The following is a 24612-nucleotide window of genomic DNA, read 5'->3' as shown; positions in this document are numbered from 1 at the left end:
ACTGCACCCAGCTCAGGACCTGCAAGGTGTAGAGGAGAGCAGGACAGGAGCCAAGACCTAGAGACAGCTTTCTTTCAACAGCCAAACAGGTTCAAAGCCACAGTCCCCTATAAAAAGAAACTGGGTTTTAGAAGAGTGGTATCAGTGGCATGAAATGCTATACAACAGGCCCCAGCCCACTTCCCGAGAGATAAGGGAAGCAGCCATAATATTTCTAAATCCAAGTTGCCGCGTGTAGTTTTTAAATCTGCATCAGAAAACCACCAACCTGTCTTAAGCCCAGGGTGTCTGAAAAGGCAGCACTTTTTCACTTAAGGCAGGATAACAAAGGGGAGCCAAGGGTGATAATGCGTTTCACTATTCACCAGCTTTTCTGATAAGGCTGCCCAGAGATTAGGTGGAGAGGTAGGGAGGCAAACACAGACAGATAGTGTGACACTTGAAATACCAGCTTCAGAAGTGGAATAGAGATGGGATAAAAACTTTTCTAAGCTGCTGGAGAGAAAAAATTAAAAAGTCAGCCATGCAGCCTGATGTGGCCATACCACACCATCACATCCAACCACAGGTAGGGCCTCAATCCTATCCAGCAATTCTTTCGTGGCACCCACTCTGGTTCCTGTACCCCTGGCTCTGTGTTCTCAGGTCCCCCACTCCATAACCCCTTCCACTCTCAATGCTCTTGCCTCTCACATGGTCAAGAAAAGAGTAAAGGATGCCCTCACCCTCCTGCTCCCCTATCTCAGAGAAAAGTCCCACCAGCCAGAGGCTGCCCAGCCCATCCACGTGGTTCTCCTCTGAATCTGGGTCCATCTACTGGCGCACATTTCCCCATTTTAAGCATTTGTAAGTGTACAGCTTGGTAGCATTAAGTACACCCATATGTTTATAAACCATCACCACCATCCATGTGTCACATTTTAAACTTCTTCACTACCAGCTTACTTCTCCGTTAGCCTGCCAATATGCTGGAGTCTCTCCATCTTACACGCAGACATAGACACCCCCACCCCCCACTCCGGCCATGAAACCAGTATGCCCGCCAACCTACCAATCTCTCCCACCTGCTTTCATAACTGAGGTTCCTGGAAAAGCAGTCGACTTTTCTGTTACCACTTCATGACTTCTTAGTGACTCCTCTGTCCATCTTTTCATTCCCTCTTCAATCTGGCTTCTGTCTCCATCACTCCACCGAGATTGACAATAGCTTCCTAATTGTGAAAGGCTCAGACACTTCAATCCTTATCTTACTTGTTCCCTCTCAGTAGCTCTTCTTAGAAACTGCCCCTCCCCTGGCTCTATCTCCTGCTTCTCCTACTACTATTCTCACTGCTGCTCATCTCTCTCAAATGGCTCTAATGATTTCATCATGTGTTCCTGTCTTTCATAAAATTGGATGACCCCTAAACTTTTATCTTTTGTGACCTTGCTGAGGTCCAAATGCTAAGTATCCTCACCTAGATATCCCGTATTACCTCAGACTGAGGAATCCAAATTTCTGCTCTCCTCCCCCAATTTACACCATCTTATACAGACTAACGCTACAACCATCCACAAATCAAATGGAAATCATCTCAGACCCTTCTCTGTCTTCACCTCTCAATCCAATCAACCAAAAGCAAAGTCCCACTGATTCTAACTCTCTAGGACTTCTATTTATAGAGTTAATACTCACTACCATTATGGTGGTAAAAGCATCCACAATGTCTAGCTTGGACTGTATTATAATAGCTATTTAATCTTTTTTTTTTTTTGTTTGTTTGTTTTTTAAGACTTTAGGGTCGCCTGGGTGGCTCAGTGGGTTAAGCCTCTGCCTTTGGCTCAGGTCATGGTCTCAGGGTCCTGGAATCGAGCCCCGCATCGGGCTCTCTGCTCAGTAGGGAACCTGCTTCCCCCTCTCTGCCTACTTGCTTTCTCTTTCGGTCAAATAAATAAGTAAAATCTTAAAAAAAAAAAAAAAAAAAAAAAGATTTTATTTATTTATTTATTTATTTGAGAGACGGAGAGTGAGAGGGCAAGCAAAAGTGCGGAGGGGAGCAGACTCCTTGCTGAGCAGGGCTTGATCCCAGGACCCTGGGATCATGACCGGAGCTAAAGGCAGACATTTAACTGACTGAGCCACCCAGGTGCCCCAGCCTTTGAATCTTAATTCCCTTCCGATCCACCCTCCACGAGTGCCAAAGTGTTCTTGTTTAAGAGCAAGTGTGATTCTTTGCCTCTGATGTGATATTACAACCCTCCACTATATTTAGGAAATAATCCAAACCATCAGCAAGGTTCAGAAGGTCCACCAAGATGTAACACCAGCCTTCTTTCCTACGCTTCCAAACACAAACCATTTTCTTCAGTCATACTTGCAGTTACTGGGATGTACCACACTCTTACAAACTTCTTGAACTTTGTTTATGTCATTCCCCTTTGCCTAGTATGCCCTTTCTCCCTGTCCACTTGAAATGACCCAACCTACCCACCCACCCCCTGTCAAAGTTCATCACTTCCTCCTCTGTGTCTCTTCTCACCTTGGTACATACATCTCTTTCAACACTTACCAATGGCTCTGGAATTATGTCCATTTCTGTCTACTTATTACTCATGCGATGTTAGTTAGGAGGAAGAGTAATTCATTTTTATTGCACTTAGTACACATGTTTGTGGAAAAGCAGAAAAAACATAAATGAAAGGCTTACTTGGGCCACAGTGTTTAATGTCACAGAAGTATAGAAAAGGGAAAAAGGTATTTGTGTGACGATTTGTTTGTTATTGACTTGTTATTGATTTAGGGTGTGAGAGAAAGACAAGTGGCCATCTCTGGACAGTTCCTGATTATAAAAAGGATCACTACTTTCAATTCACATTCCAGAATGGTATTACCCTTTTTCAGATACAAATGATCCCTAAGTTACTGGAATTGTGGCTTTGAAGCTCTCAAATTAAAGCATTTAAAGAAAAAACGATGCCCCCTAGGGTTCTTGGAGATGGGAAAGGGGAAGGAAGGGAAAGACAAAGCAAGTGAAGTATGAGAAGAGTGGCTGTAACTCAGGAGTGCTAAGAGAAGCTGTTTCAGGAGGCTGACAGCAAAAAAGAGATCCTGATTTCCCAGCAAGTTAGGTGTGCCCCCTCCACCTCAAATCCCTGAACCAAGCCAACCAACTAGATCTGCCTCGGCTCTGGGCCACAGGAGATGGGGCTACCTGGCTCTAAGGCCATGGTTTCTTCAACCACTTTCATTAGAAAAAACTGCAGTTGTTCTCTCCAAAGCAGAAATAAACCGAGAGGGCTAATTTTAAACCATCTCTATAAAATATACTTTCCCTTCTGAATTAGCTTAAAAGGGTATGGAACTGAGGCATAATTTTCCCAGCGAGACAGTCTTCTCTGTATCAAATGCTCAAGGCTAACCCCTACTCTACTCTGAGTCTTGTTGAGCTCTGACATCAGATGATCACTCCCACAGCTGTATCTCTAACTCCTTCACATGGGAAAGAGTCTATTTGATTAGAAATGAAACATCCAAAGAAAGGGAGTAACAAAATTCTTTTTTATGTTTCAGCAATATTAAAAATTCCCTAAGCAACACTCTGGCAGGGTCTTCAAAGTGTATAGCCCACAGCTACTACCTACTTGCACCACCCCCAGCCCCTGGGAATGACCCCCCCACCCTGTCCAAGGGGGTGCTGAAGTACTGCTGACACATTAGTTTCTACTCTCCCAAAGACCAATCATCAAAAACCAACTGACACAGGGCCTTTAGGCTCCAAAATTCCACTACTTAGAGCTCAAAGCCAGCAACCTATGAAGTTTTTCTACAGAGTATTAATTAATCTTTACTTACTTTAGTGCCAATGAGTTTAGAGTTGAGGTGATATAGCCCTGAAAGGGCCTAAAAACTATATTCCCCATCCATTCCTGTCCTAAAACTCCAACACCGCCAAGAGGCACAGGGCTGCCACCAGGCAGTCTTCTCTGGTTTGGCAGCAGCACAGTATGAGGTTAAAAGCTATTCCTTGCCCACTGCCTGATTTTCTAAAATCCTTGCCTAATTTATTACAGACATAGGACAACTGCTAATTGACCTGCTGGCTCTGGCATTTAGAAGGTAAACACTTTGGCTTGCTCCATGGACTGAAATCTAGAAACTGAGAGAACCCAAATGCTCCCTAGGGGCTATTATAAAGTGTTACTTACTACTTGACCCTCTCACCATTGTGGCTTAGGCAGACTCCAGGGAAGCCATCCTTGGGAGGAAGGCACCAAAGGATGCCACCTGCCCTTTCACAAACTGAGACTTCTATGCATGTAGTCACGAGTCAAGACTACTCAACAGCAAGCATTACAAGCTGAAGGGGGTGCATCTCACCCTCTAAAGTTCCCCTTTTGAGTATTAGGTATACCACCTGAAGAAATATCACTCACTTTGGGACAGAAAAAAGAAAGCATTCTAACTTAAATCTGTATTTGATCCAAATACTGGGCACGACAGACATAAACACTAAGTGTTAAAAAAAGACCCTTAACTAACAACCTTATATTTCCAAAGACACCTGACCGGAAGCACCAGAGAACCTCCAAGTACAGTGTGAGGATGGCAGGAACTCAATAATTTTCACAGTAGGATGACATCAAACTGGGCAGTCTTGCTTTGTGCTCTGGCTGCCCACTTCCTGTGTGGCAATTTAACCCACCTGTTTGTATTAAAGCCTCAATTCCCACTCGTAACAGTGAAGGTACATAGGACCCCTGCCCTCATAACTTATGGCTCTGGAAGAGAAAGTCAGTAATCACCCAATATGAAACAAACTTTGCTGCAATTCAACTAGGTAGAGTGAAATTTGGGGTGAAGGCAGGAAAATGTTTTCACCTCATTTTCAGTCATCTAGACAACTTGGGGAGGAAAGCAGAAGAGGATAAAGAGGTTAGAAAATATACAGACAACTGGAAACATTACTTAACCTTTCTTCCCACTGAACCTTCAAATGGAACCGCTGAGAAGGGCCATATTGCAAGGTTCTAGTTGCACTGAAATAGTCTGCTTACCCTGTAACCTAGGTGTTAACAGCAGTAAAAAGATCAAGCAGCAAGGGAAAACAAGAGGCATCAGTTCAGAATAAACCACAAACTGAGTAACTGGCCCTAGAGAGCCTGAACTGCTCACCTTTTAGCCTCACAAAAGAAACAGAATTGGCTGGTAGTTCAACCAGGTTAGGTGCTGGATGCACTGGGCAGAGCAAGTGGAGAGGAGCCAGGCAAGAGCCACAACCTGTGCCAGAGTCCTGAGAGAACCCTCCAGTACTTGGCCAAGAGCCAAGAGGACTTTGAGTAGGGCTTTGGTTGCCTGAAAAGAGTAGCATTTAGGCAGGAGAAATGGTTGCAGTGCTCAGGATTGGAAGGGATGTTTTTCTAAACAACTTTGGTGAGGTATAACTTACATACACAAAGAATCACTTGCTTTAAGTGTACAATTCAATGATTTTTAGTAAATTTACCAAGCTATGCAACCATCACCACTAAACTTAGTTTCAGAACATTTCCATCACTTCAGGGAGGCTTTTTAATAACTCCCAAACCTGAAGATGATTATGGCTTAGTTTAAGAGGCTAAAGAATATGAAGAAAGATGTTAGTATCCATTTGCTATTGCTGCCAATTCAGCATCTGGAAAGGAACTCAGAGCAAGCCACAGAAGAGAAATCACAGCCGTCTTGTCTGAAAAGCACTTGGCTGGGCTTAGTTTGAGGGACGTGGAACCTTACACAATTTTTTTTTTTTTTTTAAAGAAGTAACAAATGCTGCGAATAGTGGTTCCCAAACTAAAAGGAAGACTACCTTAATCTGTTTACATTTTCTGGCACCCTTCCCCAGTGATGTATCAGTAGTACTATTACACAAATCTCTTTTCATCGGACAGATTTTGAGTACTAGGGCAAAAGAATCAAACAGATCTCAATTAAATCTTGAAGGAGACACTATCACTTCCCTCCTGAAAGCTGTGTGCTTTCAAAAGCACAGTGTAAAACAAGAGGTCTTGAATCCCAAACCCAATAATTTTCCAAACCACTGATCAAACAAAATAATTGAAATTTATGAAAAAAATGCATTAACCTTTTTGAAAACCATAAACATACAGGCATCTTAATTTTATCCATGGGATTGTAGGGTTTTACAGATGTCTTTTATCCTGAGATTGATGTTGGTCAAAAGCCATCAATTTTTCTTCATATGCAGGGTTAAAAAAAAAAAAAAGAAGCAGTGAAGGGACAACTGAATCAGAAAATCAGGAAAGGTTAGAAGGCTACAGGTCCACAACTCCCAAATACACAACTGAATTGCTTAGACATGAATACACTTCCCTGAGTGCATTTTACTATACTCATCTTCAGCACTCTAGAGGTGCGGGCCCTCCAAAGAACAATCAGGCTTGCTGAGGGAATACCCCAAGAGAGAAGTATGACTCTATTGAGAACAATCAGAAGGCTAATCCAGCAAAAGACAGAGGACTACACAACTGAACTCTCCTCCCCTGGTTTCTCTCGGGTTGCTCCTCTGACTTCTGCCACACCGAGAAATAATGAGAGCTCCCAGGACTCTACCCTTGACTTTTTCTTTTATTTCATTCTGCACCAATTTTGTAACTCCCTCCTGGACATCTCCATCAGAATATGTCAGGGCGCTCCAACTCAAGTACTCGAAACAGAACTCTTCATTGTCTCTTCCAAACTTGTCCACCCGCCCCCAACCCTGAATTGTAATCCTCGTATAAAACTGCCACCCAGCAAAGCCAGAATCCAGGTGTCAGCCTCCATATCTGTCTTCCCAAGTTCTCATTGGCGAAAAAAAGGGAGATGAGGATTATACTATACTAAGTACTGGAGGGAACACAGGACAGTACAAAATACATTCATTCCCATTTGGTCTTCCTAAATTACTCTCACATATCCCTTCCTATTCAAATTCATTGCCTTGAAGTTCATTATCTCTACATTAATTCCTACAACAGTCAAAACACACCTTTAGATCTCCTAGATGCAGATCCTGCCTCAAGGTAGGTTTTTTATTTTTTGTGGGAAGGTGCGTGCATGTGTGTGTGTCTCATAAAATTGATCACTTTAGCCATTTTATAAGGTATACAATTCAGCGGCATTAAGTAAATTCACAAAGTTGAATAACAATTACCGCTATTTTCAGAACTCCTCTCATCACCCCCAACAGAAACTCTGTAATGCATTAAACAGTGACTCCCCATGTTCCCTCCCCTCCACCCCCTGGTAATCTCTATTCAGCTTTCTCTACGGATCTGCCTATTCAAAGTTACCTCATATATAAGTAGAAGATATATTTGCCCTCCTCTTCCTGGTTTGCTTCACTCAGCATAACATTTTCAAATGTTTATTGACAATGTAGCATGTACCAGAACTTCATTCCTTTTTATGGCTGAATAATGTTCTACCATCTGTGTACATTCATCCATCCTTAGACACTTGGGTTGTTTCTATCTTTTGGTTATTGTCAATAATGCTGCTATGAACACAGCTGTACAAGTTTACAGACCCTGTCTCAAGTTTGAAATTCCAGTTCATATACCACATTTCTTTCAAAGTGATCTTCCTAAACAAATCGAATCATGCCACTCTCTTGTTTTCATACTCTGAAAGACACCATCTTCCTGAAAGACTAAACTCCTTGGCTGCCCCCCCATGCTAGCCCCGGCTTCAACCTCATCCTCATCACTCTCTACATCTGCCTTCATGTGCCCCATGCTTCAGGCATTCACATCTGCTGGCTGCTCCAGAAACATGCTATGCTCTTTCCTGTACATTTTGTTTTCAGAGCTTACAACATGCATGCCCACCCATGCACACACATTTGACCTCCTTCAATCTTCTCTAAACCGAGGTTGATGATAAATATGAACCTACTAGTCCATCAGGGCTCCCTTTCCACATTTTCTCTGAGCGCTTCTCTGCCCAACTTTTTTGCTCTTCCCTTCTTCCTAGGTATAGATCTCTCCTCTACTCCTCAAATACCTACCACTGGATTCTAAGCTCCTAGGGGATAGCGAGTTTCATAGCCAGGTTTCTATCCTCAGCTTTTAGCTGAGTCAGATCCACAAGTAACATTCAAAGCTTTATGGAATGAATTAAATTTTTGGCTTGTGTGTATGTATTTTGAGTGCTCAAGATAAACTGTATTTTTAAAAAGCAACAGAAATATCTGTGGGTCCTATATTTTATTTTTAAAACCACATGTAGGTTGGGTTGCTAATTTCCAGTCCTGAACTGTATTAATTCCCTGAGAAAAGAGCAATAAATAAACACATTTTTTCCAAAGGCTTCCCTCTTCAAACATGCCTGAAGCCCCACCTATTCACTGTTTCAGAAGGAACATGCCTCCTTAAAACTAAAGGGCTACCTGTAACAGAAAAATCTCATATCCAGAAGATGCAAAGGATTTGTACAAACGAATAAGAAAGATGTAGACATCCAGTGAAGAAGGAGCTAAGATCTGACCAGGTACTTCACAAAAGAAGATATCCGAGTTGCCAAAAAGCATATGAACAGGCACCCAATATCATTAGTTATCCGGAAGAGATCAAGCAAAACCACAATGAGATACTATCACACATCCATTAGAATGACTAAAATCAAAGACAGATAATACCAGGGGTAGAAAAGGATATGGAACACCTGAACTCTCAGATACTCAGTGTGAACTGGCACAACCACCTTGCAGACTGTTCAGCAGTAGTTCCTGAAGCTAAACATCCCTTTAATCATATAAGCCTCTGAAATTCTATTCTTGGAAATACATCCAAAAAAAATAAAATGTCTATGTTGATCAAAAGATAAATATAAGAATGTTTATAGCAGCTTTATTCATAATACCCCCAAACTGGAAACCACCCAAATGACCAAAAATAGCAAAATGAGAAATAAGCAGCAGTTATACTCCTATACTAGAATACTATGCAGCAGTGAAAAAGAACGAACCACTGCAACGTGTAACAACACAGATGAACTCACAGATTAATGGTGAGCAAAGAAGGCAGACACACAAAAGGATCATACTGCACGACTCCATTTATATAACAATCATAAGCAAATGCAATTCAAATCTATGTGCAGAAGTCAGTCAAAATAATGACTGCAGGGTGCCTGGGTGGCTCAGTTGGCTAAGGCGTCTGCCTTCAGCTCAGGTCCTGACCCCACGGTCCTGGGATCAAGTCCCACATTGGGTTCCCTGCTCTGCGTGGAGCCTGCTTCTCCCTCTGCCCCTCTCTGTCTTTCATGAATGAATGAATAAATAAATAAATAAATAATTTTTAAAAAATGACTGTAAGTGATGGGGTGGTATTACAGTCTGGGAAGGGGCAGGAGGGGGCCTTTAGAATCCTGATCTGGATGGTGTGCTGGACAGTGCTGTGTCAGCTTAGTTAAGCTGGGAACTATGTTCCCCAGAATCCCCAGTTAGGGTTCCAAGTTAGAGATGGCCAAAAAAGGAACTTGCATGAGATTTGGAAAATGGTACTGAATCAGTGGCCATTACTCTCTGAAGGTCTTAGCAGTCAAATGTGGTAATGGACAGAGACAGAGATCCCTGGCAGGTTCCAGCAGGTCCTTGTTCTCCCCTATACTGTTCTTCCGTCTCACTGTTGACCCTCTGATCCACCACCAGACAACTGGCTGTAGACCAGAATGGATAGTAGCTGCCTAGAGGCTATGGCTTCCCACAAAGCTCTGTAGGTGGCTCCACCCCAGAAACAGATGCGGCAGACTTCTCAGACTTCCCTGTAGCCTCTGACTTGTCCTCTTATGCTGATGCTTCAGGCAGACTCGCTAGTGACTCTTCTCTGATTCCAATGCCCCACTTTGGACCTTCGCTTTCCTAGCTCTTCCCTCAATCGAGTAAGGTCTAATTTCATGAATTTCTGTAATAAATCCTTTATAACCCAAATTCACAGTAGCTCAACTTCCAACTGAACCCAGTCAGACACATACAGATATTTACATATATAAAAATTTTAGTTGCAGGGGTGCCTGGGTGGTTCGATCATGGAGCGTCTGCCTTTGAGTGCAAATTAAAAAAAAAAAAAAAAAAAAGTCAAAACGAAGGGATTGGGAGGGAGACAAACCATAAGAGACTCTTTAAAAAAATTTTTTTAAAAAGGTTTTATTTATTTATTTGGCAGGCAGAGAGAGAGAGGAGGAAGCAGGCTCCCTGCTGAGCAGAGAGCCTGAAAGGGCTCGATCCCAGTACCCTGGGATCATGACCTGAGCCAAAGGCAGAGGCTTTAACCCATTGAGCTATCCAGGTGCCTCATCACAAGAGACTCTTAAACTCACAAAACAAACTGAGGGTTGCTGGGGTGGCGGTAGGTATAGGGTGGCTGGGTGATGGACATTGGGGAAGGTACGTGATATGGTGAGTGCTGTGCAATGTGTAAGCCTGATGATTCACAGACCTGCACCCCTGGGGCAAATGATACATTATAGTTAATAAAAATAATTAATTTTTTAAAAAAGTCAAAAAATAAACCAAAAAAGGGCATCTCTTCAGGGTCCTAAGAGAACTGCAATCTGAGGGGCATCCAGCAGCATACATGAATGAAACTTACACTATGCCTCACATACCAAGGAAGAACTTGACACAATGCTACTTGGCATAAGATGGGGATAGACAGCTGGGAACCCAAGGGGTGCGGCCTCTGACCAAGAGCCAGGGTGGTACACTTTATAAATAGTAAATAGGACACATGCTCCCTGCCTGGCAAGCTCTCAACTCCCTGGAACCAAGTTCCACAGTTCAGAGTAAGTTTTCACTTTCCAAGGGAGAGTCACCAAATTCAATGTGCACATGAGTTTAGGGGTCTCTAAATGGGTAGAAAGGGACATGTGGGAGAAGGGGAGAGATGAGTCACAAATCCAGCCTGTGGCATTTAGAACCTGCAATCGGGAGGTGCAACAGCAGTCTCAGGCACAGACACCCTGCCTCTGGTTGTACCTACAAAAGAATGAGATGTCTACCCGGGCATTCCCAAAGCAGCTATTTTCCAGGCAGAAGACCAAGAGGTCTTGCCCCCTTTCACCTCATTCATCAAATTATTTGTTGAGTTTGCAGTGTATGTCAGGCCGAGGAAGTTTACTGTTATGAAAATTTAAATACAGGGTGCCTGGGTGGATCAGCTGGTTAAGCATCTGCCTTTGGCTCAGATCATGAGCCTGGGATTGAGCCCCACACTGGGCTCCCACCTCAGCAGAGGAAGTTTACTGCCTATGGAGCATATGGACAGAAAACAAGTAAGCAAACAAGCATATCATTACAAAATATGAGTGCCAGGAAGGAGATGCAGATTCTCTGACTCAGAATAATAGGAGGGGCCCTAAAATAAGTTGGTCATGGAAGCTCTTCTGAGTAGGTAACTTAAAGCAGAGGTCTAAAGGACAAGAAGAGGGAACACCATGTGCTCAGTCTTGAACATTTCCACAGGTTTCCTCTCTAATTCTTTTTTTTTTTTCCTCTCTCTCTCTCTAGCTGATTCTCAGTGCCATCTTCCTCTACAAAGAAAATGGAGTCTTGGAACACTGAAAAAATACAACACAATACAATACAACACGGGAGTGATGTCTGTCTATATACTGCTCTCAACCACACCACCATATAGGTAGCATTTCCTGCTTCTTAAAGCACTTTCACATATATTACACTACTTACTCCCTGCACAGTTGAGTATGGAAGGCAGATGCTAATGTCCTCCTCTTGACGGCCAGAGAAAATAGTTGTTAAAGATGAAATAAGTTGTCCTGAGTCACACAAAAAGCTACCAATACCACTGCAATTTAAAGGTTAAAGTCTCTCCATTATTCTCCCTCTGCTTCTTTATATCATACTTTTAAGCAAGCCCAAGGTCCTTCCAAGGACTCATCAACCCTCCAAGGACAACAATTTAAATTAGATAATATCAAAGTAGCCTTCCCCATCTACTTCAGTCCTGTACTTACTTACTGTAAGAAGACAAGTTTAGCCCAAAGCAGGGGAAAAAAAAAAGGATGCTCACTATCAAAGATGGATTGCTTACTTTGCCGTATCCCACAATGACTTCTATCATGGTACCTATAAGGTTAGTTATACTCCAGTATAACCAGTTTATGACTGTCTCCCAGATCTCTAAGTTCCCAGGGACAAGGAGCATGTCCTATTCCCAGCATTAAAGCAGTTAAGATAGGAGTAAACCAAACAAACTTTAAAAACCAAAACTCATATATTCTCTTCTCCCTCTTATAAATGGTCGCAGCAATCAGATTTCAAGCCAAGAGTAAGATTTTACAAATACTCTGTGCTTTGGAAGGATGAGGCTTAAGAGGTTTATTGGCCTATTTCTTGTTGATTATAACAACTGTCACCATTTACTGAACTTTCCTATGTGCCAAACATTGTATGCTGGCACTTCACAGAAATCTTTTAATTTGATCTTCACAAGAGCCCTACAAGACCTCTTATGATTCTCACTTTGCACATGAGAAAACTGAAAATCAGAGGATAATTAACCTGTCCAGCTAATAAGCTGAAAATGGTAACATTCAAACCCAGGAGTGCATTACTCTGAAGCCCAAATTATCCCATCTCTTCCCCAAGAAGTCTAATGCGTCAAAAATGGAATACAAACATAGACCTCTGAAGGGCGACCAGAGCACCCAATGGGAAAGGAAGTCGTTCCAAACCTTAGACATTTGATATCATGATTTATTATACCACCAAGCACAGCAGGGTTCAGCTCCAACCACTGCTGAGGGAAAGATGGGGGATGGGGGGTGGGAGGTAGTTTCCTTACAATGAGGCCCCTAACGACATCAAACCCGAGAGCTAACTGTGCTATACTCTGGTGCCAAATACAGTTTTAGACAAAAGATTTGGATGTCAAGATGAATTAGGAATCCCTTGCTCTAAGACGATGCTTTGATAATCAGATGACTGGAGACTAACTGACTAAATGGAAGCTGAGCAGAGAGTGAGGCCACTTCTGCCTTGTGTTCCCACCAGTGCTCCTGGCTCTAGCTGAAATCTCAAGGACATTAAGCACTTACAGCAAAAACCATTTGGGTAACAAGTTAATGAAGGATAAATATCCATCCATACAGTCACTACAGATCATGATTCCAAGTAAATACCGGGCTCCTGCTCCCCAACCCCTGGCCACCGCGTGGAACACTGCGAGCTCCCCAGTTAAAGAGGGGAATGGATGGGGCTGAAATGTGGCTACAACCCCACTCAGAAAAATATACACCTGGTAAGGAGCGGCATGCACACACTACTCACACAAAGGCCCTCTCGGAGCCAGTGATGGCCACGCACCCCTGACTTACATCAAGGAGAGCAAACACCATGAGATAGGCCATGAAGCCCATGAGTGCCGATCTGGACTATGGGCAGCAAATTCGCCAGGTAAAAGGGCTCAGATTCAACTCTGTGTACCTTGTCAAGGACAGACCCATCTGTCTCTACAATTCTGAAATTGTAATCACTTCACTTCTAATCATAATTAGAAATGAGAACTACTTCCTGGCTGGAGAGAGACTTGAGAAACTAGGCTCCTATCTTTATATTAAATTAGAGCGACTGCCCTCTCCGAAGTCAAACAGTCCTACCCACTACTGCCTTGTCTACTATCAGAAAGTTACCTCACTCAAGGCACCTTGGAAACAGGTGACACCCGTTCAGAAAACATCTGAACACACTTTAAGGAAACATAGGAACATGTTATTATATTTACTGAAGATACTAATACTCCTCCAAGTAGCCCTAGAAGTCATGTCATCACTATCAGCAATCCTGTTCTGCTCCTAGGTCAGAACATGCCTATAAGATCACTACAGAAGGCCCTGGGCTTTATAACTCGGAGGCCAAGGACAAAAGGCTGGCAAAGAAATGCCAAGGTCTAAAGGTTCTTCTCCAACCCCCACTACCAAACATACAATGAATTTTTCTTCCTTTATTGGCAAAATGAAATAATCAAATTATAAATATATTATTTGCAAAATCTTTAAAGATTTTCACCTTTGCCTTTTTAAAAAAATTTTTAAAAGATTTTATTTATTTATTTGACAGACAGAAATCACAAGTAGGCAGAGAGGCAGGCAGAGAGAGAGAGGAGGAAGCAGGCTTCCCGCTAAGCAGAGAGCCTGATATGGGGCTCGATCCCAAGACCCTGGGATCATGACCTGAGCCAAAAGCAGAGGTTTTAACCCACTGAACCACCCAGGCGCGTCTCACCTTTGCCTTTTAAATAAAGTATACATATATGCTATATTTTCAAGACAAAGGAAATAGTAAATTTACTTAATCACAAGTTATAAAAATATATGTACTACTCAGCCATAAAAATGAAGTCTTGCCATTTGTGACAATGGACCTAAGAGGGTATTATGGTAGATGAATTAAGTCAGAGACAAATACCAGATGATTTCACTTATATGTGAAGAATAAAAATAAAATAAATGAACAAACACACAGATGCTTGAATAAAGAAAAGAAAGTGGTGGTTGTAGGGGCAGCGAGGTACAGATGACAAGCAAAATAGGTGAAGGGAATTAAGAAATACAAACTTCCAATTACAAAACCAGTAAGTCACCACCTAAGTAACCTATTCCTGATTACAATCACTGACTTTGTCAATTATCAAAATAGAGTTACAGGGAAAATAAAATAGTTAATGTTATTTCAAAAGATGTTTAAATCTATACATTAACCTGACTTCTGGGCAAAAGGACCCAACTGAATATCCTCAAATCATTAATTAGCAAAAAAAGCCTGGGACAGATGAAGTTTATAAAGAATGTGATAACACATGATATTGAAATTTTCTGCACTGTCTTCCATAACATTGTAAATATGTTAATAAGTAATATTGAGATGACATTTTTCCAGGAAGCCTATAAACATTGGAATTCTTTCTGCTCCCAGCCACCATATTCAAAAAGTTCCCAAAGACCATATATGAGAGGTATCCAATGACTGAGAAGCTAATCATCTTTATTAACATATTTTGCATCCAAATGCCAATATTAATTTGGGCTAAACCATGTCATGAACTTCCTTTTCCTGGAAGGAACCTACACACTCCAGATTAGGACCCCAAAAGCAAATAATCAGGCTTCCTTTGTATTCTCTTAAAAGACTAATATGTTAATATATTATTTGATTACTGAAAATAGGTACTGAAATGAGCTAAGAAATTTTAAAAATGAAATAAGTCATGGAGATGAAAAGCACAGCATAGGGAATATTGTCAATAATATTGTCATAATGTTGTATGATGACAGATGGTGATTATTACTTATCTTGGTGAGCACTGAGTAATGTACTGAACTGTTGAATCACTATGTGAAACTAAATATAACATTGTATGTCAACTATATTTCAATAAAAAGCATGTAATATTTAAAAATTTTTTAAATTTTTTAAATTTTTAAAATGTTGAGGGGGGGCGCCTGCATGGCTCAGTGGGTTAAGCCTTTGGCTCTGGTCATGGTCTTGGCGTCCTGGGATTGAGCCCCGCGTTGGGCTTTTGGCTCAGCAGAGAGCCTGCTTCCTCCTTCCTCTCTGCCTGCCTCTCTGCCTAATCTCTCTCTGTCAAATAAATAAATAAAATTAAATTTAAAAAAGTTTAAATGTTAGGATTGTTGCTCTAGTTAAACTGAGCTACATAATTTATTTGATGAGAATGAAATGTTACATTTAATGATAAACCAATGATCTAAAATTGATCACATTATATCTTTCTAATATTAAAAATTTCAAATCCTATATATCTCTATTCAATAAGGGATTGTTAATACTGATGATCACTCGATTACTATGGTTGGATTTGAATAAAGGGAATAAAAAGTCATCAAGATTATCAGTAAGGCTCCCATCCAAGTACTAACCAGGCCCGACCCTGCTTAGCTTCCGAGATCAGATGAGATCGGGCGCGTTCAGGGTGGCATGGCCGTAGATGAGGAAGTGGGGATGCAACATGGGGGCTTAAGTGGGTAGGAGAAGAATCAATGAAACAAGATGGGATTGGGAGGGAGACAAACCGTAAGTGACTCTTAATCTTACAAAACAAACTGAGGGTTGCTGGGGGGAGGGGGGTTAGGAGAAGGGGGGTGAGGTTATGGACATTGGGGAGGGTATGTGCTTTGGTGAGTGCTGTGAAGTGTGTAAACCTGGTGATTCACAGACCTGTACCCCTGGGGATAAAAATACATGTTTATAAAAAAAATAAATAAAGATTATCAGTAGGGCTAGTGCTCACTCTTCCTCAATGGAACTGATACAAAATTTACTGAATACCTTACTTTCAATAGTCAACACCAAATGGGGAATACTCCTGTGCTTCTTATGTTACCAAACTTTTCTTCCCATAATGCCCTGAACTTCCTTGTTCCTTCTCTTACCTTCAAGCCTCAAATCTGGCCATTGTGCATTCTATAACTATCACTCCATACCCAACCAACTCCCCTACATATACAGCCTCATTTCCCAGAGCTTTCTCCCTATTCTTGCTTGAACTGAACTTTCTCCTAAGGCATATCCTCTGTAGTCTTTCCAAGTAGGTACTTATTAAGAGGCAATATGCTTGGAGTCCACTGATTTCCATGGTGTCTTCCAGATTTCACCTGTCTACCATCTTATAGGATACCTGGACATTTCAGAACCAAGGTCTGATTTTTTTCTTTTTTTCTTTTAAGATTTTATTTATTTATATGACACAGAGAGAGAGAGAGAGAGATCACAAGCAGGCAGAGAGACAGGCAGAGAGGGAGGGGGAAGCAGGTTCTCCGCTGAGCAGAGAGCCCAACATGGGGCTTGATCCCAGGATCCTGAGATCATGACCTGAGCTGAAGGCAGAGCCTTAACACACTGTGCCAACCATGCGACTCCCAAGGTCGGATTTTTTCTATTAACTGCACGGGGGTGGGCAAGGCAGAGGGAGAGGGACAGAATTTGGGTGAGGGAGGGTAGAGGGAGAAGAATCTTAAACAGCCTCCATACCCAGTGTGGAGCCTGATGTGGGGCTCAATCTCACAACCCTGAGATCATGACCTGAGCCAAAATCAAGACTCGGATGATTAACTGAATGAGCCACCCAGGTACCCCTCATTAGCTGCCATTTTAATATTTGGTCTTTCTGGGCCAGTTGAACACCACTTCAAAAACAAGATTTCACACAGGTGAAAAGTATTTGTGAATCAGCCCACAAAGAAGAGAACTGATCCTGATGAAGGTTGTTAATCTGTACAACACAACATTAGAAAAGGCAAATCAAACCTGAAGATCAAAGGGAACAGCAAAGGACTAGTTCCATGAAACAGTCAAGTCCAGTGGTAGAAGATACAAAGAACATAACATACCTGGGAATAAAAGAAAAAAAAATTGCTTATCACAGGAAAGAGGCAAAGGTAGTATAAACTCAAATCTGTATAAATACAAGAGCAGTGGCAGCTACAGAGGGGCTCAGAAAGGGAAACTAGGTAGAGAAAGGCATAGAAATGAGGTAGTGAATACTTAAGGAGTTAAAGAACATTTTCTCAAACAATGGGCTAATTTCTTCTCCAAGAAAAAGCCATAAATTCTGCCTCCAACAGGTTAGTGCCAAATGCTCAGAGAGCTATTAAATCACAGTGTAATAAATTACACAAAACCAGCCAAAAGCCATGCAAACTCCCACAATCAGGTCAGAACTCTGAAAGAATGATGGGCCAACCTACTCCCTCCCACCTGCACACTAAAAGTGTACAAGACACCCAACTGTGCTCAGAGGCCACCAGACAACTGAACCAGGTAGAGCACTTCTTCCCCCCACTTGATCACAGGTACAGCAGGTGCTTGTACTCAACACTGACTGTTCCCCACAATTCTGGTTCTCTTAGACTTATATATTGAGTCTTCATTTTGGTTACTGTGGGGTAAAATGAGGCAAAGAGCTGTTCTACACCATTTTTCTCTGGCCTGAAGAAGTGAACAAAAACACTGTCTACTTAGCCAAGTTGAAAACCCAGCCATTCCCAGGAGGGGAGACAAAGCCTTCCATCAGTGGAGAGTGGTAACAGCAGGCCAGAGCCTTGAGCATTTAAAGCACTTCCCCATTCGCAGTTTTTCTGGAGAAATCTGGGGCTCAGAGAGATGCCCTCAGCAGACTATGACTGGGTTCCTCCCAGAAGACAAGGGGTTCCCTTGCAAAGATGGAAGTTAAAAGAAGGAAAGAAGAAGTAAGTTGAGCCGTCAAATGCCACACCAGAGCAACAGGTGTCACTGCTCAGAAAATGTAGGCAATTCTCAACTATTAGAAAGAATTATTTGATGATTAAGAATTTGATGATGGGAAAGAAACTACCACGTACTTCAAATGTACCATTCTGGGGGTACATTTTACTATACTCTTCAGATCAGCTATTTATTCATTAGACTCATCAAGAAACTTGACAACATTTACCAACGTTCAGGCCCTATCCCGGATCAATCCAATCTGAATCTCTGTGGTGGGATGGGTAGGTATATGTCACTCTCCCCACACCATGATTCTGCTGAGCCACCAAAGTTGAGAAGAAAGGAAACAGAAGGCAAATTTAGGAATGCAACACACATCTGGCTGAATAATGAAAGGCTTATCTACCTTCGAGTAGGCCTTCTCCCTTACATTCATGTCAATCACATATTTGAAAAATCTCTACTATCCCCAAACTTAAAATAACATTAACAAAAAGGGAGCTTCCCAGCAAAGAAATGAGTAATATTCCACACAGCTCAAGGAAATGGTGTGCCTAATCTTTCAGTGTGTATGTTTTGTTCAGGAAAATGTAAACCAGCTGTAATGTTCTGTCTCTCCTGGGGTGAAGTTACACTGCAACGTATCTAAAGATAGCCCAGTGATTGTATGTTTGCAGGGAAGCACAGAATTAAGCACAATCCAAGTGGGTGAAGAAGACTGTATGTGAGTGACTGTGGTTGCCAGGCCAGCTTTAGAGTTTCCTTTTGTCCAACAAATCAACAAATCAAAGTCCTGGGTGCTTCAGTGAGAGTAAATATAGACTGCCCCCACCAAGGACAGCTCTGTGGGTTGGGAGGGACTCCTATCCAGGCCTCTGTCCTACCAATGATGCCTCCTGTCAGATATGCCTCACCTCCTCCACTTACCAGAGTGGTGTGACTTTTCCGGTCAATCTTTTTGGAAATGGTCATTAAGGTTAGTGGTAATTCAAGTATGACCACAACTCTGAAAAAAGAAAGGTAGGTTGAAAAAATATGTCCTGAGGTAATGTGTAAAATCTAAGGGGAAAGGCTTTCACATGCTCAGCGACCTTACCAAGTCTGAAGACCGTCGTCAGTGGATACCTGACGAAAGACAGAGCTTTGTTTAGATGCTTCACTCATTGGTGCTATCTGTGGCAGAAGCCCCTGAAGGAGCCTAGACTCTCCCCTAGGCTTCCAGATGTTTTGAGCAGCTATAGATGACAAGGGTCTATTAATGCTGGTAATTCTGCTGCACAGTATAAGGTGAGCCCAACCCCTGATGTCAACCAAGGCAGTCCTGAAGGTTCAAGTCTGATGGGTCCCACCCCAGATTCAGGCCAGGCCTAACTGCTCTGCCTGTACCACAGTAGGCCCAGGAAGGTCCAAGGTGAAAGTGAATCTCATCAAGTCCATTCAAGACTAGAATCACATGTAACTTCTCTTCCTTGGGCTCTTCAGATCAGATGTAACACTCTGAGGTTGTACCATCCCCTTAATTCACATACTAGAGTTGTCGTTATAGAGCTGAAGTTTACTTCCATGACAGAAGCATGCTGACAGCAAGAGTTGCCAAGTTCTGTGAGGAACCAAGTGAAATTTTTCCAATTATTATTTATTTTCCTGAAATTAACTCCTATTACTATCCTTTCTTTGGCCAATATAGTTTCCTTGAAAATACCTCTATCCATCCCTTAAACAGATTTAAAGCAAAAAGGATCAAAATCTCTTCTGTGCAAAAAGCAGTAGGTCCTCTTGGGAAAAAACAAAGGCTCTTTCCATATATGAGAAGCTTCCCTATTCCACGTGCTGGAGACTGAGCTTGATGAGTAAATCAAAGTGATCTGTTGCCATGGCTCTGCTCCCACCTTTTTCCATCTCATTTGAGAGCATGAACTGGAGGAGACAACAGAGCAAGAGCTCTGCTGTCTGCTGTTTTTCGTCCTGGCCCACAGAGAAAACAATCAGTTTGAGTTTTATGCCATGACATCATCAGCCACCAATCAACACAGAGAAGGTGGAGCAGGTTCTGTGAAGGAAGCCAACCATAATGACTGTCAAAGATGGTGCAGGTGTGAGGAAGGGTTTTCTTTTACCCTGTTTTTGTGTTAAACTACAGGAGAAAGTGAGAAGTAGAGGGAGAAAAACTTGTCTATGGAAAAAATATAGAAACTCCGCAATTCCCTACGTGTAAGTAAAGACCATCTAGGCCCCTATACCTGTCCCTCTCCACCTTCCACTCCTGGCAAGACTGACACAGAAGCCTTTGTTCTGGGAGGCACTGAATGGAATCTTCCCAGTGCTCCCTGCCAAGGAGGCTGTCAGTTTTAGGAAAGTTGTTTGTTGTTACCTGAGAGTGCGCGAGTGCATATGTATGTGTTTTCAAGCAGGATTTCAAAGTAGCAAAGGGAGTGGGAAATATAAGGAAAATACTTTGCTTATCTAGACATTAATTAAATCTCTACCCAGAAACAAAGCTGTTCTTAGCGGTGCATGACAGCTGGAGGTTCTGGGGACCTGGTTATTTTCAGTACATTTTCCTCCCAGAAAACACTGACCATCTTATGAATGAAGCTGTTTAGCCAAGGTTAGAATATGCAAGAAGAGAGGGGGTGTTGGTGGTAGGGGGCACAGGGATCCAGGAGAGTACAGGGTGAAGGAGAAAACTCACAGAGCAAATATTGTTTACAATTGCAGAGCCAAGCTAATGCAGTCTCTCCGCCTGTTCAAGCATATTATTACATTAAGTCCTGAACAATAAGGTTGGAGGCAGAGAGAGCAGCCTCCGCTTTGGCTAATGGCACGAGGGCAACATTCCATGCAAAGTCTGCCCAGCAACGTGTGCGCCAGCTCTCCTGGGACTCTACAAGCTGAGACTGCTGGACACAGCCAAGCAGCAAGGAGAACAAGCACTCAACTCTGATTAAAGGCCAGAGCGACTAGGTTGCAAGAGATGGGCACTACGTTCACATGACTCTGTATGAGAAAGCATGTAGGAGGAACTGCATTTTTAAATGAAAATAGGGTACAACTGAACATATTAAGAGAAGCAGAGGCTGCTGGGCCCTCAAATAGCCCTCTGAGAGCCAGGCACACCATGCTGGTAGAAGGGGGAGGAGTTACTGGGAAATCACTGCCCTATTTATTTCTGATAATATCACTACACCCCTCTGAGCTCTTAAAACTTACTCTATGATAAATATAGTATCGAATGCCATTAAATATAAATGTCTCAATGGGACTCCATTTTTTTAAACAGTATGACTAGATAAGATTAAGTCAGTCGATATAATCTAATATTAGGTTCAGGCTAGACTTACTCTAGCCTTTTAGGGATGACTGCTGTCAACTGTGATTCTCCCTGACTTCCAGAAGAGAACATTCAGCTTTTCTCTCACATTGCCATTTCTGTCTTTACTTTCTTCCAAAAGTTGTTTCTCTTGCTGGGTGAGAGTTCCATTTGTCTCCGTACTTCCTTCCCCGGTTGGGCTCAGAACTGCCAGCTGATAGCCTAGGTCTTAAAACTACCCAATGGCTTGTGCTTCCTTTTCCTCAGCCACTAATATACATGAAAGTCTGCATTCAAGGACGCTGTGGGCTCTGGGCTCACACTGAGGTTCACCCTGGCCCAATGTGAAAGCAGGGTCCTTGGCTAGCTTACCCCACAGACGGTAGTACCACCATCTTCTGTGAGTCCCAAGTGCATCCCCACCCACCGCAGGACAGTCACCTGTGGCAGAAAAAAAGCCGACCCTTAAGAAGATCCTCAATCATTGATATTCCCACATTTCCCCCCAAGTAAAACAGCAAAATTCACAGGAGGAAATGCTTTCTTTTACCAGAGAAGCTATGCCTTGTGACTTGGATGTCATGGGGTAATGTGGACCACAACACCCAGGGAGAGGAGTTCTGTGAGAGCAGTGGGGTTCCCCTGCCGCAAGCCTGCCAGCAGCATCAATGTGCCCCAGTTCTACCACATGCTCCCACACCTACCAAGAATGCCTTTCTAGTCCAGCCCCCCTACATCGAAGACCATAGACAAAGTTCATCTTCTGCCCAGAGATCAGAGAAAGGGTGAGAGAAAGAAACAGATATATTTAGCTAACAGACAAAGATAAAAGGAATGAAATGAGTCATAGAGGCCAACACCACACAAGGACTTCATTAGTGCCCAGCCCAGTGGAAGGTCGGGCCACGAGCCATGTCAGGGTAGGATCAGGGCTGGGGTCAGTTTGCTGAAGAGTACAGCTACTTTCTCAGGTTACAGGAAAAGGCAGAAACAAGAGCAGAAGGGCATATACAAGCAATAGCCTTATTTTTAAGTTATTAGAAATCTGGTCTGAAAGTCAGGATAGAAAATTCTCCCTCAGAAAAACGGTACCGTTTATTTAGAAGGAAGATATGGCAAGCAGGTATAAATGACCTAAAGCATCTCAAGGACTTTCTATTGTTTCCCTTGAAGTCCCCTTCAGCTATCCCAGGGAGAGTAGAAGGGACTCTCACCAGCTTGAATCAGCAACTTTTGCACCTGCTAGATAGTCTGGGAGGGAGTTCAGGGAAGATTTCGTTTTCTATGGTTGGGGGTGGGGGGTGGGGGGAGGCCAGGGGTGGTGCGGGGAGGAGACCACCATTTTTTAAAAGGACTGAAAAGGGAGGGACGGGAGTAGCTGACACAGCTCGCTTTTTGATCCTCTGTTCTGCATCTGGTATGCCTCCTGTGTGAAAGAAACAATGACCCAGACTGTGTATTTACGGTACAAACACAACCCAGGGGAGTTTCTTCCATTCAGTATAAGGAGAGTTGCCTTATAAATGGGACACATCTTTCTTTATATGTGCAAAAGATCTCTTGAGAAAAACCTCTGTGAGAACACCTACCCACAGTCCCAGAATGTCTCAGCATCTGACACAATGAACCCTTTTAGTGCCAGGCACGCATGGACACGTGCACGCACACATTCCCAAACACATATATCCCCAGAACTTCAGGGGACACACATCCAAAACCATCAGGCCATTTGGGAAAGTTCCTTTTATCTGGAACATACAGTAAAAGTCTATACTTTGTGGTGATGTTTCTTTCTTTTCTTTTTTCTTTCCTTTTCCTTTCTTGCAAAAGCTTGTATTTTATGATTATTTCTTTCTTTCCTTCCTTCCTTCCTTTCTTCCTTCCCTCCCTCCCTTTATCTCTCTCTCCCTTCCCTCCTTCTCTCTCTCTCTTTCTTTCAATGAGAGGTGATTTATTTCCTCTTCTTTATTCCAAAACCATCACTATACTCCAAGCTAGGTTGTCATGGGAGGACCACATCTGACCTGAAAGAACAGTAAGCAGGTTCTTCCAAGCTGCCTATTTTTAGCCTCTGGTCCTTCCTTCCTTCTTCCCTAGGGGCGCCCCGCTCTCTGCGCTCCAGCAAACGGCTCTGGCTGGAGCACAGGCTCCTGACACCATGTGGGAAGGTGAGGCTGTGGCAGCCCTGATACCACCTCCCCACCCTTCAGACTTTAAAGAATACGGACTGAGGAGCCTGGAGTAAAAGTGGGAGAGGAGAAATTTTTTAAATCACAAAGAAAGTAGGAATATGACTTCAGAAGAGAAAGACTGTACGTAAGTTGTTTGTTGTCCATCTAAGAGCAGAACAACCCTTGCTGTACCACACAGCTCGATTGGCCGACATTCTCCTCTTTGTTCTCTCAGGCCAGCCCACAGCTCCTGCACACAGTAATCTTGCAATCCGCACCCCGGTGGGCAAGGCTGAAGCAGCCAAGACAACTACTCAACCTGAAGGCCGCCCACCAACCTAACTACTCCAATCACACAGTCAGCCTCACCCTTAACAAGCAGCTAATTCAGAGGAAAGAAATCCTTTGAGGTAACAGGGAGACACTCTGATACAGCAGCCTCATGCTAACTCCAAGATAAGGCCCTCCTTCTACTAAACCTCAGGGTATCATATACACACAGCTGTTACAAAAATCACCAATGTGAAGAGAAATGTCAATTTTCATTGGCTTGTCGTTGTAAAATTACAAGTATTAGGAAGCTGTCTCAATCCCTTCAAAATTAAAAGTTTTTAACATGATTTGTAACAAGGCCAGACATTCAATGCTGAAAACAAGGCATTTCCTCTGTTTTATTTTGAATCAAGAGTAAAAGATTATGATGGTCCCCCTGGTAACCTTAATGATTTTCACCTTCAAAGAGCCAGAAGCGTATTTGTGACACATTCACATACACCCTGCCTGGCTCCAGACAGATACCACGTGTTCAACAGCAAAAAGTAAAACACAACCTGTCAATGTGGATCTCGGCCATCAGCTCTAAGGTCTCTGAAGTCCCCAAGTCTCTGCT

At 42.7% G+C, this 24612-nt stretch overlaps 1 protein-coding gene and 1 pseudogene across 9 annotated transcripts in view; both read right to left on the bottom strand.

The window, feature by feature from the left end:
- The window catches only part of MICAL3 (microtubule associated monooxygenase, calponin and LIM domain containing 3), a 197410-nt gene that overhangs the window by 127719 nt on the left and 45079 nt on the right, over nt 1–24612 (bottom strand). The window contains exons 1-2 of one of the 9 annotated variants that reach the window (XM_059184302.1): nt 19339–19846; nt 19170–19248 (exon numbers count right to left, since the gene is read on the bottom strand). The exons of the other annotated variants lie outside the window; for them this stretch is intronic. The gene's annotated coding sequence lies outside the window, so the exon portion shown is untranslated. Of the gene's footprint in view, nt 1–19169; nt 19249–19338; nt 19847–24612 lie in introns of those variants that run through there. 9 annotated transcript variants of the gene reach the window in all.
- Nucleotides 15868–15986, bottom strand: LOC131839922 (5S ribosomal RNA; annotated as a pseudogene).

Source organism: Mustela lutreola, chromosome 8 (genome assembly GCF_030435805.1).
Source record: "Mustela lutreola isolate mMusLut2 chromosome 8, mMusLut2.pri, whole genome shotgun sequence".
Classification (NCBI taxonomy): Eukaryota; Metazoa; Chordata; class Mammalia; order Carnivora; family Mustelidae; genus Mustela; species Mustela lutreola.
The sequence above is the reverse complement of the archived record's forward strand: the minus strand, read 5'-3'. Positions and strand labels throughout refer to the sequence as shown.